The following is a 13138-nucleotide window of genomic DNA, read 5'->3' on the forward strand; positions in this document are numbered from 1 at the left end:
ATTTCATTTAACATTTTCTCAGTCTTAAGTAACGAAAGAGGATGAGAATGCTCTAGAATGATTCTATAATTCGTAGATAGAACCTCAGAATATGAACCCTAGTTTTTGATGGGCATTGCATTCTTCCAGAACATTCTTCCAGAACAACAAAACAACAGATACCTACATATATTGTTGTGACAAAATAAATAAATAAATAAATAAATTATTTCCATCTCTGATCCAGAATGTAAATTCTAGGGCCTTCATGCAATTGCTGAGTGACCTTTTTAAGATAGGTGACATGCCTCTTTTCCTTTGTTGCCACTAAAGTGCTGACAGAGCCAGCCTAAGTCCCATGCTGTGCTTTTTTTGTGTGACATTGACAGGATTCATTGACTCCCTTTTCTCTGCGCATCCACACAATGCCTTTGTTATAATTCCCTGTTTGTCCTTTCATTTCTACTCAAAGAACAGAAAGGGCAGCTTTTTTTTTTCATTAGAACAAGAGGAACATGATCTTCACTGATACAAATATACATTGTACTACAGTACTCATCATTCTTTTTCAGTTGAAATTGTGATGTATAAAAAAAAGTAAATCTATCACAACTTAGAATCATAATTACCCAGCAGGGCACTTCTGTGATCCCAAATAAATATTTATATTTGTCCTGTAATTCACAGGTTTCCCTCATTTTCTTTCAAAAAAGTGAGAACTAAAAGTCCACAATCATAAAATGTAAATATCTGAAATTAGGTTTCTTGTAATATTAAGGATATTCCTAAAGGGACACTATATATCCTCAGATGTCTCAAAATACAAATGTTTTAATATTTAATATTTAATATTTAATATTTGTTCTGTAATTCACAGGTTTCCCTCATTTTCTTTCAAAAAAGTGAGAACTAAAAGTCCACAATCATAAAATGTAAATATCTGAAATTAGGTTTCTTGTAATATTAAGGATATTCCTAAAGGGACACTATATATCCTCAGATGTCTCAAAATACAAATGTTTTAATTAGCATCATTGCAACACTCAATGACTTGGTGCTCACAGAGAATTGTTCATTTTTTTGGACCTTTAAAAAGTATCTGTTCCTCTCTCAAATAGCTAAAGTCAACATCTCATGATATCTCATGTAAAATGTGTGTGTGTGTGTGTGTGTGTGTGTGTGTGTGTGTGTGTGTGTGTAGGTCTTGCCATATTCGGGTCTTTTCCTGTGTAATGTTGAGAATATCTTGGCGACGTTTTGACGAGGTCTCACTCGTCATCTTCAGGCTGATGCTTACGGCTTCATGCTTGCGCGAGCAAAGCGTGGTCGGAGCTGCCGTCTCTCTATAAATACTGGTGGGGAGGTGTGGAGTGTTGGCTTTGTTGCTGTTAGTGGGTTGGTTGGCTGTGTGGTTGATTGGTAGGTGGAGTGGGTATTTGCAGATTAGTCGGCTGTTTCGTAGCATCCTCTGTGGGTGTGGTCCTAGTTGTGTGCCCATTAGTCTTCTGTGTTGTAATGACCTGGTAATGGGCTGTGTAGAAATGTCCTGAGTTCTGGGAATGTGACCTCCTGTAGTGGTAATGGGCTGTGTGTTGCGGCATCCTGAGTTCTGTGATATAATGTCCTGAGCAGATGGCTGTGATGCAGCATCCCGGGTTTTGGTTTGGCTCCGAGTTTGAGGTCTTGTCATGTGTTCATGGTGTGTGTTAGTTTGCTTTATGTGGGGATCGAAGCGGGCGCAGAACTCAGGAGGCCACAACACCAAAGCTCAGGACATTACAACACAACCAACCACCCAGGATATTACAGCACAAGACTCAGGAGGTCACATTCCCAGAACTCAGGACATTTCCACACAGCCCATTACCATTACAGGATGCCACATTCCCAGAACTCAGGACGTTTCCACACAGCCCATTACCCAGGTCGTTACAACACAGAAGACTAATGGGCACACAACTAGGACCACACCCACACAGGATGCTACAAAACAGCCAACTAATCTGCAAACACTCACTCCACCTACCAATCAAGATGCAACCATACAGCCAACCAACCCACTTATAGCAACAAAGCCAACACTCCCCACCTCCCCACCAGTATTTATAGAGAGACGGCAGCTCCGACCACGCTTTGCTCGCACAAGCACGAAGCCGTAAGCACCAGCCTGAAGATGACGAGCCCTATTGTTTCCTTTCGTTATATCCAATTAATATAGTTATTACATACTCATACTTATATACATGCTTATATATTGTATAGTTACTTCATGCTTATGCTTATATATACTGTGTGACAAAATAAAATAAATTAATTAAAAAAAAAATAAAACGTCACCAAGATACTCTCAACCTTAAATGGGAAGAGACCCAAATATGCCCAGACCTACATATCTATACCTGTAAAAACCTAAGAAAACACACACACACACACAAACACACACACTTACACAGATAATTTCAACAGGTATCAATATAAATAATACAAATGTGAAAACTGCAACCCCCTTTTTTTTTAAAGCTCCATTCTATACCTCCATCCCCAGTACATGTGAATAGACATTTATGAGACTTTCAAAAATATTTGAGCATTTGATAAATGACCTAAGTGATAAATGAACTATGTTGTCCTGCAATCATAATTATATAAATTATTTAGATGTGTTCCTGCCATGAACACAATTAATACATACGGATTGTTTCAAACTTCCTTGTGGAATTGTTTATATCCCAAAATGCCATTATGCATTCTTCATTAATATGTTAGCCCAGAGATGATGATATAGATATATAGATAAAGATACACACATCGATGTCTTGGAAATAAAAGGTGCTGAGTTCTGGGGGAGGCATGGTGCACTGAAGACATCTCTGCTGAAGCAGAATGAATGACCAAAGAACAGATCTACTCTACAGTTCTTCAGAACTTCTTCAGGCAAGGAACAGACAGGAGATTGTCCACCTGGGTTCCAGATGGCTGCTCCTCTCAAGGAGATCACAGGATAGCACTTTGTAGGCAGTGGTGGGTGGCCCTCGGTTTGGACCGATCTATAGAACCAGTACTAAAACTGGCAGGAGGCTCCACCCACTGACCCAAACATCATAAGAAGTGATCTGCACTTGTGGAGCGCGCGCGCAAGGGCACGATGCAAATGAATAGTAAAGGTAAATAGAACCCACCTCTGTTTGCAGGTTTGAGTGCTGGGAGATGAAGGTATTAGCCATTTTGCTTGTCACTATGATGGAACCTTTTAAAGTCCGCAAACCTCATTTTCAGAAATTGCCTCCTGTGAGAATCAAAAAAAAAAAAAGGCCTATTGCTCTATTAGATTCAATAAGTCCTATGGATGATAGCACGCCCCAGAAGAAAGAGATAGGAACCAAAGTTTATAGCTAGGATGGTTTCAAAATGCACCAGAACTATTTGTAATCCTTGCTAACTGTGAAACATGTAAAACAGGAAGAATGAAACTGTTGAAAATGAGGAACTGAAAGTAATGTACATAGGTGTTTATGGGAAGTTACAGTGAAGCTGTGAAGCGTGAATGTGGTTAGAAAAAGGGTATAAAGGATAAAGTTACAGATCAGGTAGGAGCTCTTTGATTTACAGCCGCTTCCATGTAGGAGCTACTGTATATCATTGGACCCCATTGCAATGGCTTATTAATACAAGTGTATTAATATATATAGAATTATTGCTTATGTTGTCTTTGTTTCCTATTGGAATTTTCTTATGACATTTTTTGGCGTGTTGGCCGGGAAAAGGACGGTTGCTGGAAGAGACTTGCTGTCCAACTAGGATTTCTGACCACTTCCTGACTTTTGGCCTTCAGGCTACCAGCCAGCTCCTTCCACCCAATAAATCTACTTTGAATCAGAGGTAAGCTGGAAGTTCCCTCTTTGGGAACATAGGATAGTCAGATAGGAAAGTTGCCATGGTTTAGTTAGCTTGTGTGTGTGTGTGTGTGTGTGTGTGTGTGTGTGAGTCAGTTGTGTTGTGTTATGTGTGTGTGTAAAGTGTGAAAGTTGGTTTTTGAGCTTTTTGTGGCTGTGTGAGGTTCCTGTTTGTTGCAGGGGCCTTTTTGGGTGAGGTGCAGCTGCTTTTACATTGTGTCTGAGTCTGTTGTGCTGTGTTGTGTGTGTGTAAAGTGTGAAAGTTGGTTTTTGGTACCTCTTATTTTTTTGTGTACTTTGTTTATTATTTTTATTATTTATTGTTATTGGCCACGCCCACCCAGTCACCTGACCACCAAGCCACACCCACCAATTAAACCACGCCCACAAAACCAGTATGGAAAATTTTTATATTTCACCTCTGGTAGAGGACTAATCATATTATGTCCTGAGGGTGAAGATATTTTGTGTTGTAGATAAGCTGGCCCAGCCTTTTGTCTTGTAAATAACCAAAGTATCTGCTGGGGGCAGGGAACTGGGGCTGAGTTTCTGTCTTACGATTTCTATTTCTCTTTTAGGGGAAATATTCTGCCTTTTTAATATTTCCTAGAATATTTCATTTTTCTAGGAGAGGGCTGGGTGCTAACTTCCTACTTTACTTTGATGAAACTTGTGCCTCAATCAAGGCAATTAAGTGTTATTTGAAACAACAAAGAGCTTTTTAAAAGTATAATAGTAGAATACATTAGAGAAAAGATGTAGCAAATCTATTCAGTCTCCTCTTATAATCCATAACATTGTTACAACTTTATACAGTTAAATTAAATATGGTGGTAAAGTCCCATGAGAACGATACATTGAAAACCAAGAGAGAACCGCATAAAAAAATAATTTATCTTACTATTTATCAATTCACTGGACAACCTGTGCTCTTTGGTTCATTATTTCAGAGATATTTCCTTCCTTAAACGGAGAAACAAAATGACCACAGATGTGCAAAAGAACAATAAGTGCAAGAGAAACTTCTGATTTCATGTCAACTTCCCCAATGAGTTTCATGATCAGAAACTGGCAGGGAACACCTCCTCTTTGCCCTTTCTCTTCCGTTTTCAGCAGGCAGAGAAGTGGCTACTGCTGATTGGGGGAGGGAGCAAGTCGGGATTGCAAGATTGGCTGACAAACTGTCGCAGGATGTTGAAGATAGGAGATCGTGACTATAGCAGCAGCCGGTAGTATTGAAACAGCCACAATTTCCCCAAATTTCAGAACCTCTGGATTCATGGGTCACCAATTATGGGCATAATCTGTAAATCTACAGAAATTGCTGATTGATTACGAAGTTACATGAGAGTCATATATGTGCATCAAGCAAAGCTATCCCATAACACGTTATTAATTAGCTTTACTTCATTATCATGACCACCCATGACCACTGGAAGGAATGGAAAGATTAAAATGGTAATTGACGGTGAAGAGATGGAATGAGATCATTCCTGGGATCAAGTATCAATGCAGCCCAGAAATGAAACCATGGGATTGCACTGGGTTGCACAACAATGATGAATACGAGCTGAATACGGAAAAGCAAGGACATCAGCCTGGTAACCAAATGTAGGTTAGTCCATTCTACTGTGTTCCCTGTAGCTACCTATGGTTGTGAATGTTGCACCTTAAAAAAGCAAGAAAAGGAAGAAAATCAACTCTTTTCAGCTGTGATGCTGGAGAAGCCTCACTATTATCAGCCTCTGGAGGCTCCGGAGTCTGCACCTAATTCCCCGATGGCCCTGGCCCCACCTCTTCCTCTGATGCAGAGCCCTCCTCCGGGCCTTCCTCAGCCTCCAGGACTGGCCCACGCTCTTCCTCAGCCTCATCGCTGTCTGACTCCATTGCCAGCTCCGCAGGCTGCTGGCGGACCACAACACTCGGCATCTTTAACTGCTGAGCCATCGCATCCCTCACAGCAACGGTACCCATGCCAAAATTACTTTTGCCATCTTGAATGGCACCACACACAATGGTAATGATCGGCAACCCAATTTAGAAAGTCATTCAACAATTCTGTTCCGCAGACTGAAATTCTGAAAGGCATTCATATCTTGAGAGCACAGGTAGTCCTCGACTTATAGTCATTCATTTAGTGACTGTTCAAGAAGTGACTTGCAAGTTAAAAGACCTTACACTTATGGCTGTCCCAGCATCCCCAAAGCCACATGATCAAAATTTGGGCACTTAACAACTCGCATATGTTTACAATGGTTGCAGCATCCTGGGGTCATGTGATTACTATCTGCAACCTTCCCATCCAGCTTTCGATCAGAAAAGTCAAAAGGGGAAAGCTGGATTCGCTTAACAACTGGGTAATTCACTTAACAGCCTCAGCAGTTCACTTAACAACCATGGCAAGAAAGGTTTTGTCGAATGAGGTGTGAGCATTGGAAATTCTGATCCCAATTGTGGTTGCAAGTCAAGGACCACCTGTAAATATTTTCTGCATCAAAATCAGGCTTCTTTGCAACATGTTTGGTTGCATGGTGCAAAAACAAACTAGATCAGGAGTGTCAAATTCGATTTCATTGAGGGTCGCATCAGGGTTCTGTTTGACCTCGGAGGACTGGGGGGGTAGCATGGGGCTTGGCTGGGGGGGCGTGGCCAAGGTGGGAGTGAACGGGACTTGTGTTAGAGGAGGCACCTGTGATGGCCAAGTACTAAGGCAGGACTTCTCTCAGACTCTCCCTCACTCTCATTATACTCTCCTTCCTTCCTTCCTTTTTTCCCCCTTCCCTCTTCATTCTGATTTCTTCTTCTTTCCCCTATTTCCTTCTTCTTTCTTCCTTGCTCTCCTCCCATCTTTTCTTCTTTTTCTTTGTCTTTCCTCTTTCCCTTTCTCCTTTCCTGCCCCTTCTTGCATGCTCAAATGCAAAAGGGAAAATATTTCTCGGTTTGTTTTGTTTTTAGTTTTGGCAGCCCTCTGGCAGCCAAAACATTTTTGGCCTGGACGGCCTTCTGCAGCACTCTGGCAGCCAAAACAGTGTGCAGGGAGTGGATGTTAGTCAAACTGAAATAAGAATGAAACCATCAGGAAAAGTCAGCTTGCTCATAGTTTGGCTCTTTCCTCAAGAAAAGCGTTAGTAGACGTCAACTCCATCGATGAACAAGGAAACAGAAAGCAAGTGCAGCAATTTGACTTTAGTTGAATTATGTGCATAAAAGCTGGGGAGGAAGATAATGAGCTCAGTAATGTAATGTATCTTTAAATGGTTTTGGCGGGAAACAAGCACGTTGCGGATTGGTTAAAGCCGCCGGTAGAACTGTATATAAGGAGAGGTTTTTCCCCAGCCTGTTTGCTGGGTTCACCATATATTAAAGAGCTGTTGTCACTACCCTGGTCTCCAGCCTCGTTACTTCCCGAACTTAACACTGGCGACGAAGGTGGGATCTCGAGGCTAAGAGCACCAGGAACGAGCTGAACGCACGGAGAACCGAACCCAGCAAACCCAGGGCAGAAACGCGGAGATGGCCAGCTACACTCCGCCCGCACCGTTTGACCCAGCCAGGGAGAAATGGGGAACGTACATGACCCGTTTCGAAAGCTTCCTAGAAGCAAACGAACTGCAAGGAGTTCCAGACAACCGCAAAAGGGCATATTTCCTGAGCCACTGCGGTCCTGAGGTCATCGACATTGCGGAAGCCCTGGCAGAGCCAACGCCGGTACAATCGGTACCGTGGCAAACTCTGCAAAATCTATTGAAGAACCATTTCGCGCCAACACCGTCCAAATACGTACGGCGTTTTGAATTTGGGGAGCGCAGACAGCAAGAGGGCGAATCCATCAGCGATTACATGGCCGCCCTGCGAAAAGCCTCCAAGGACTGTGGGTACCGAGACTTGGATGAGGAGCTGTTAGAGCAACTCATCCGTGGGGTCAGAGACATGCGTTTGCGGAGGCGGCTGCTATCAAAAAGCAATCTAACGCTGGCAAACGCTCTGGACGAAGCCAGAGCTCATGAGATGTCCACCCAAGCGGCGGAAACCCTGCAAAAGCCACTCTCGCCAACGGCGAGCACAAGCGCGAAATCAACCCCGGTCCATAATGAAGAAATCCAGCCCGAATCAGACGGCGAGGATGAGGAAGGAGTTTGCCTCACCGAGAGAAGGGGAAGAGAAGACCGGGATGAATGCGGAAGTTGCGGAGGGCAACACCAGCGTCAACGATGCAAGTTCAAGGACGCTACATGTCGGCGGTGCGAGAAGAAGGGGCACCTGGCTCAAGTCTGTCGAGCACCCCAACCTTCCCGCCGAAAATTCAAACCAACCAATCAGAGCGCGGGATCGGCAAGGCGACCCGCGATTGGTCAAAACAAAAAGGGCGCGAACTCAAATCGAACGACCGTGATCATAGGCCGTGCAGCAACCTGCGTCGAGAAGAAAATTTTCACTAAACCGAAAATCGAAGGAGTGCCGTGCCGACTAGAAGTGGACACCGGGTCAGCGATCACAATCATGTCCTGGGACACTTTTGCAAAAGCTTTGCCGAGAATCGCCAAACGCAAACTGCAAACACAACGGCTACGAGTTCAAGATGTCTTCAAGGACTGCCTGGGCAAGTACAAGGGGACCCTGCCAAGTGTGTTGGGACTAGACTGGTTCCGTGCATTGGGCATGGGAGTGACTGGCATCTACAGAAGTGACTTTAACCTAAAAGACACACTCATGAACGAGTTCGAAGATGTCTTCAAGGACTGCCTGGGCAAGTACAAGGGGACCCCTATTTCCTTCAATTTAGACCCCCAGGTAGCCCCCATTAGGTTAAAGGCAAGGAGAGTCCCTTTTGCCCTTAAACCTAAGATTGACAAGGAGATAGACAAGCTCATCAGTCAAGGGATTCTGGTGCCAGTCGATCACGCAAAGTGGGAGACGCCAATCGTCACCCCAGTAAAACCAGATGGGTCAGTTAGAATCTGCGCTGACTACAAGGCAACGTTAAACAAAGCCTTGCAGAAAAGCGCTTACCCGGTCCCCGTGGTACAACACTTGTTGCACTCGCTGGGGCAAGGACACGTCTTTGCCAAGTTAGATTTGGCTCAAGCCTATCAACAACTACCCGTAGTGGACGCCAAAGTGGGAGACGCCAATCGTCACCCCAGTAAAACCAGATGGGTCAGTTAGAATCTGCGCTGACTACAAGGCAACGTTAAACAAAGCCTTGCAGAAAAGCGCTTACCCGGTCCCCGTGGTACAACACTTGTTGCACTCGCTGGGGCAAGGACACGTCTTTGCCAAGTTAGATTTGGCTCAAGCCTATCAACAACTACCCGTAGTGGACGCCAAAGTGAACAAATGCCAGATAGGGTAGAACTGTATATAAGGAGAGGTTTTTCCCCAGCCTGTTTGCTGGGTTCACCATATATTAAAGAGCTGTTGTCACTACCCTGGTCTCCAGCCTCGTTACTTCCTGAACTTAACACTGGCGACGAAGATGGGATCTCGAGGCTAAGAGCGCCAGGAACGAGCTGAACGCACGGAAGAACCGAACCCAGCAAACTCAGGGCAGAAACGCGGAGATGTCCAGCTACACTCCGCCCGCACCGTTTGACCCAGCCAGGGAGAAATGGGGAACGTACATGACCCGTTTCGAAAGCTTCCTAGAAGCAAACGAACTGCAAGGAGTTCCAGACAACCGCAAAAGGGCATATTTCCTGAGCCACTGCGGTCCTGAGGTCATCGACATTGCGGAAGCCCTGGCAGAGCCAACGCCGGTACAATCGGTACCGTGGCAAACTCTGCAAAATCTATTGAAGAACCATTTCGCGCCAACACCGTCCAAATACGTACGGCGTTTTGAATTTGGGGAGCGCAGACAGCAAGAGGGCGAATCCATCAGCGATTACATGGCCGCCCTGCGAAAAGCCTCCAAGGACTGTGGGTACCGAGACTTGGATGAGGAGCTGTTAGAGCAACTCATCCGTGGGGTCAGAGACATGCGTTTGCGGAGGCGGCTGCTATCAAAAAGCAATCTAACGCTGGCAAACGCTCTGGACGAAGCCAGAGCTCATGAGATGTCCACCCAAGCGGCGGAAACCCTGCAAAAGCCACTCACGCCAACGGCGAGCGCAAGCGCGAAATCAACCCCGGTCCACAATGAAGAAATCCAGACCGAATCAGACGGCGAGGATGAGGAAGGAGTTTGCCTCACCGAGAGAAGGGGCAAAGAAGACCGGGATGAATGCGGAAGTTGCGGAGGGCAACACCAGCGTCAACGATGCAAGTTCAAGGACGCTACATGTCGGCGGTGCGAGAAGAAGGGGCACCTGGCTCAAGTCTGTCGAGCACCCCAACCTTCCCGCCGAAAATTCAAACCAACCAATCAGAGCGCAGGATCGGCAAGGCGACCCGCGATTGGTCAAAACAAAAAGGGCGCGAATTCAAATCGAACGACCGTGATAATAGGCCGTGCAGCAACCCGCGTCGAGAAGAAAATCTTCACCAAACCGAAGATCGAAGGAGTGCCGTGCCGACTAGAAGTGGACACAGGGTCAGCGATCACAATCATGTCCTGGGACACTTTTGCAAAAGCTTTGCCGAGAATCGCCAAACGCAAACTGCAAACACAACGGCTACGAGTGCACGACTACCAAGGGAATCGCATCCCTGTTCGAGGGACCACCTCCGTCCGCGTCGAGTACGGACCACACAAGAAGACCCTGCCCATCACGATAGTCGAAGGGACACTGCCAAGTCTGTTGGGACTAGACTGGTTCCGTGCATTGGGCATGGGAGTGACTGGCATCTACAGAAGTGACTTTAACCTAAAAGACACACTCATGAACGAGTTCGAAGATGTCTTCAAGGACTGCCTGGGCAAGTACAAGGGGACCCCTATTTCCTTCAATTTAGACCCCCAGGTAGCCCCCATTAGGTTAAAGGCAAGGAGAGTCCCTTTTGCCCTTAAACCTAAGATTGACAAGGAGATAGACAAGCTCATCAGTCAGGGGATTCTGGTGCCAGTCGATCACGCAAAGTGGGAGACGCCAATCGTCACCCCAGTAAAACCAGATGGGTCAGTTAGAATCTGCGCTGACTACAAGGCAACGTTAAACAAAGCCTTGCAGAAAAGCGCTTACCCGGTCCCCGTGGTACAACACTTGTTGCACTCGCTGGGGCAAGGACACGTCTTTGCCAAGTTAGATTTGGCTCAAGCCTATCAACAACTACCCGTAGTGGACGCCAAAGTGAACAAATGCCAGATAGGGGTAGAATCCGTAGATTTCTTGGGCTACAGAATAGACAAGGAGGGAATTCACCCCACTGAAAGCAAGGTCAGGGCAATACGAAAGGCTCCAGCGCCCAAAAACAAAACAGAGCTACAGGCATTCCTGGGTCTAGTGAATTTTTACGCGGTCTTTTTAAAAAATAAGGCAACCGTTGCCGAGCCGCTACATAAGTTACTGGGAAAGAATACTGCTTGGTCTTGGGGAAAGTCGGAAGCTAGGGCTTTCGAAGCAGTAAAAAACCTACTCTCGAGCGATAGCTTACTAGTTCAGTATCATAGCTCATTGCCATTGGTATTAGTCTGCGATGCTTCCCTTACGGGTGGGGCTGTGCTCAGCCACAGGTTTCAAATGGCACAGAAGCCCCAATAGCCTTCTACTCTAGAACGATGTCCTCGACAGAGAGGAACTATAGCCAGTTGATAAGGAAGCTAGCTATTGTGTCAGGGTAAAAAGTTTCACGAGTACGTTTTGGTAGAGACTTTGAAATTGTGACAGACCATAGACCACTGTTAGGATACTGGCTGGCGATCGCCCAACGCCTGTGGCACTGTCGCCACGATTGACCCGATGGACTATCTTCTTAGCCGCCTATTCCTACAAACTGCAGCATCGGCCGAAAAGAGTTGGGGCATGCGGACGATTAAGCAGATGCCCACTACCAGGAGCGATCGAAGACCCCACTCCGGGGACGCCCATACTGTTAATTGACTCTCTGGACTCTGGCCCAGTCACATCTAAGGAGGTGGCTCGGGCATCATACCGGGACATTACTTTGAGAACTGTACTCGGTTGGGTACAAAGAGGGTGGCCCGCTGCGCCGGGCGAGAGTTTTAAAGAATTTGTAAAAAAACGTGGGGAACTGTCGGCTCAAGGGGGGTGCCTGCTATGGGGGGATAGAGTGGTGATCCCAGAAAACCCCAGGGCCCTGAAACCCCAGGGCCCCTGGTCTAGAATACACATTGATTTTGCCGGCCCCTTCCACGGCCAAACCTTCCTGGTCGTAGTGGACGCCTACTCCAAATGGCTGGAAATCATTCTCATGAGATCCATGACAGCCGAGGCCGTGATCTCAGTCCTAAGGCACCTATTTGTAACCCATGGGTTGCCCGACACGCTAGTGTCCGATAACGGTCCACAATTCACGGCAACCCAATTTGAAGAATACTTGGCAGAGGAGGGCATCCGACATGCCCTCTCGGCGCCTTTCCACCCTGCGACGAATGGCCTTGCAAGGACTGCCCGTCCGGAGCGCTAAAGAGGCATTGTCCAGACTTAAGCCAGGCGACTGGCAAACAAAAATCGATGTTTTCCTGGCAGTCCAACACAGAACCCCTGTGTCACAACCGCAGAAGCCCAGCCAATTGTTAATGGGCCGAAGCTCAGGTGCCCCTAGACCGCCACATCCAAACTATACGCTGAGGGTTACAAGGGGAAATAGGAAAACAAGAGAAATGGACAGAGCGACGGTGCACAGTACACAACTATGGTGAAGGCCCAACCTGGATAGCAGGACAAATCCTAAACAGAACAGGTCCCAAATCATACTTAGTAGAATTAAGGGACGGCCGAGTATGGAGGCGCCACATAGACCAAATACGAAACAGAGCTACAGGCATTCCTGGGTCTAGTGAATTTTTATGCGGTCTTTTTAAAAAATAAGGCAACCGTTGCCGAGCCGCTACATAAGTTACTGGGAAAGAATACTGCTTGGTCTTGGGGAAAGTCGGAAGCTAGGGCTTTCGAAGCAGTAAAAAACCTACTCTCGAGCGATAGCTTACTAGTTCAGTATCATAACTCATTGCCATTGGTATTAGTCTGCGATGCTTCCCCTTACGGGGTGGGGGCTGTGCTCAGCCACAGGTTTCCAAATGGCACAGAAGCCCCAATAGCCTTCTACTCTAGAACGATGTCCTCGACAGAGAGGAACTATAGCCAGTTGGATAAGGAAGCGCTAGCTATTGTGTCAGGGTAAAAAGTTTCACGAATACGTTTTGG

Source organism: Ahaetulla prasina, chromosome 2 (assembly GCF_028640845.1).
Source record: "Ahaetulla prasina isolate Xishuangbanna chromosome 2, ASM2864084v1, whole genome shotgun sequence".
Lineage (NCBI taxonomy): Eukaryota > Metazoa > Chordata > Lepidosauria > Squamata > Colubridae > Ahaetulla > Ahaetulla prasina.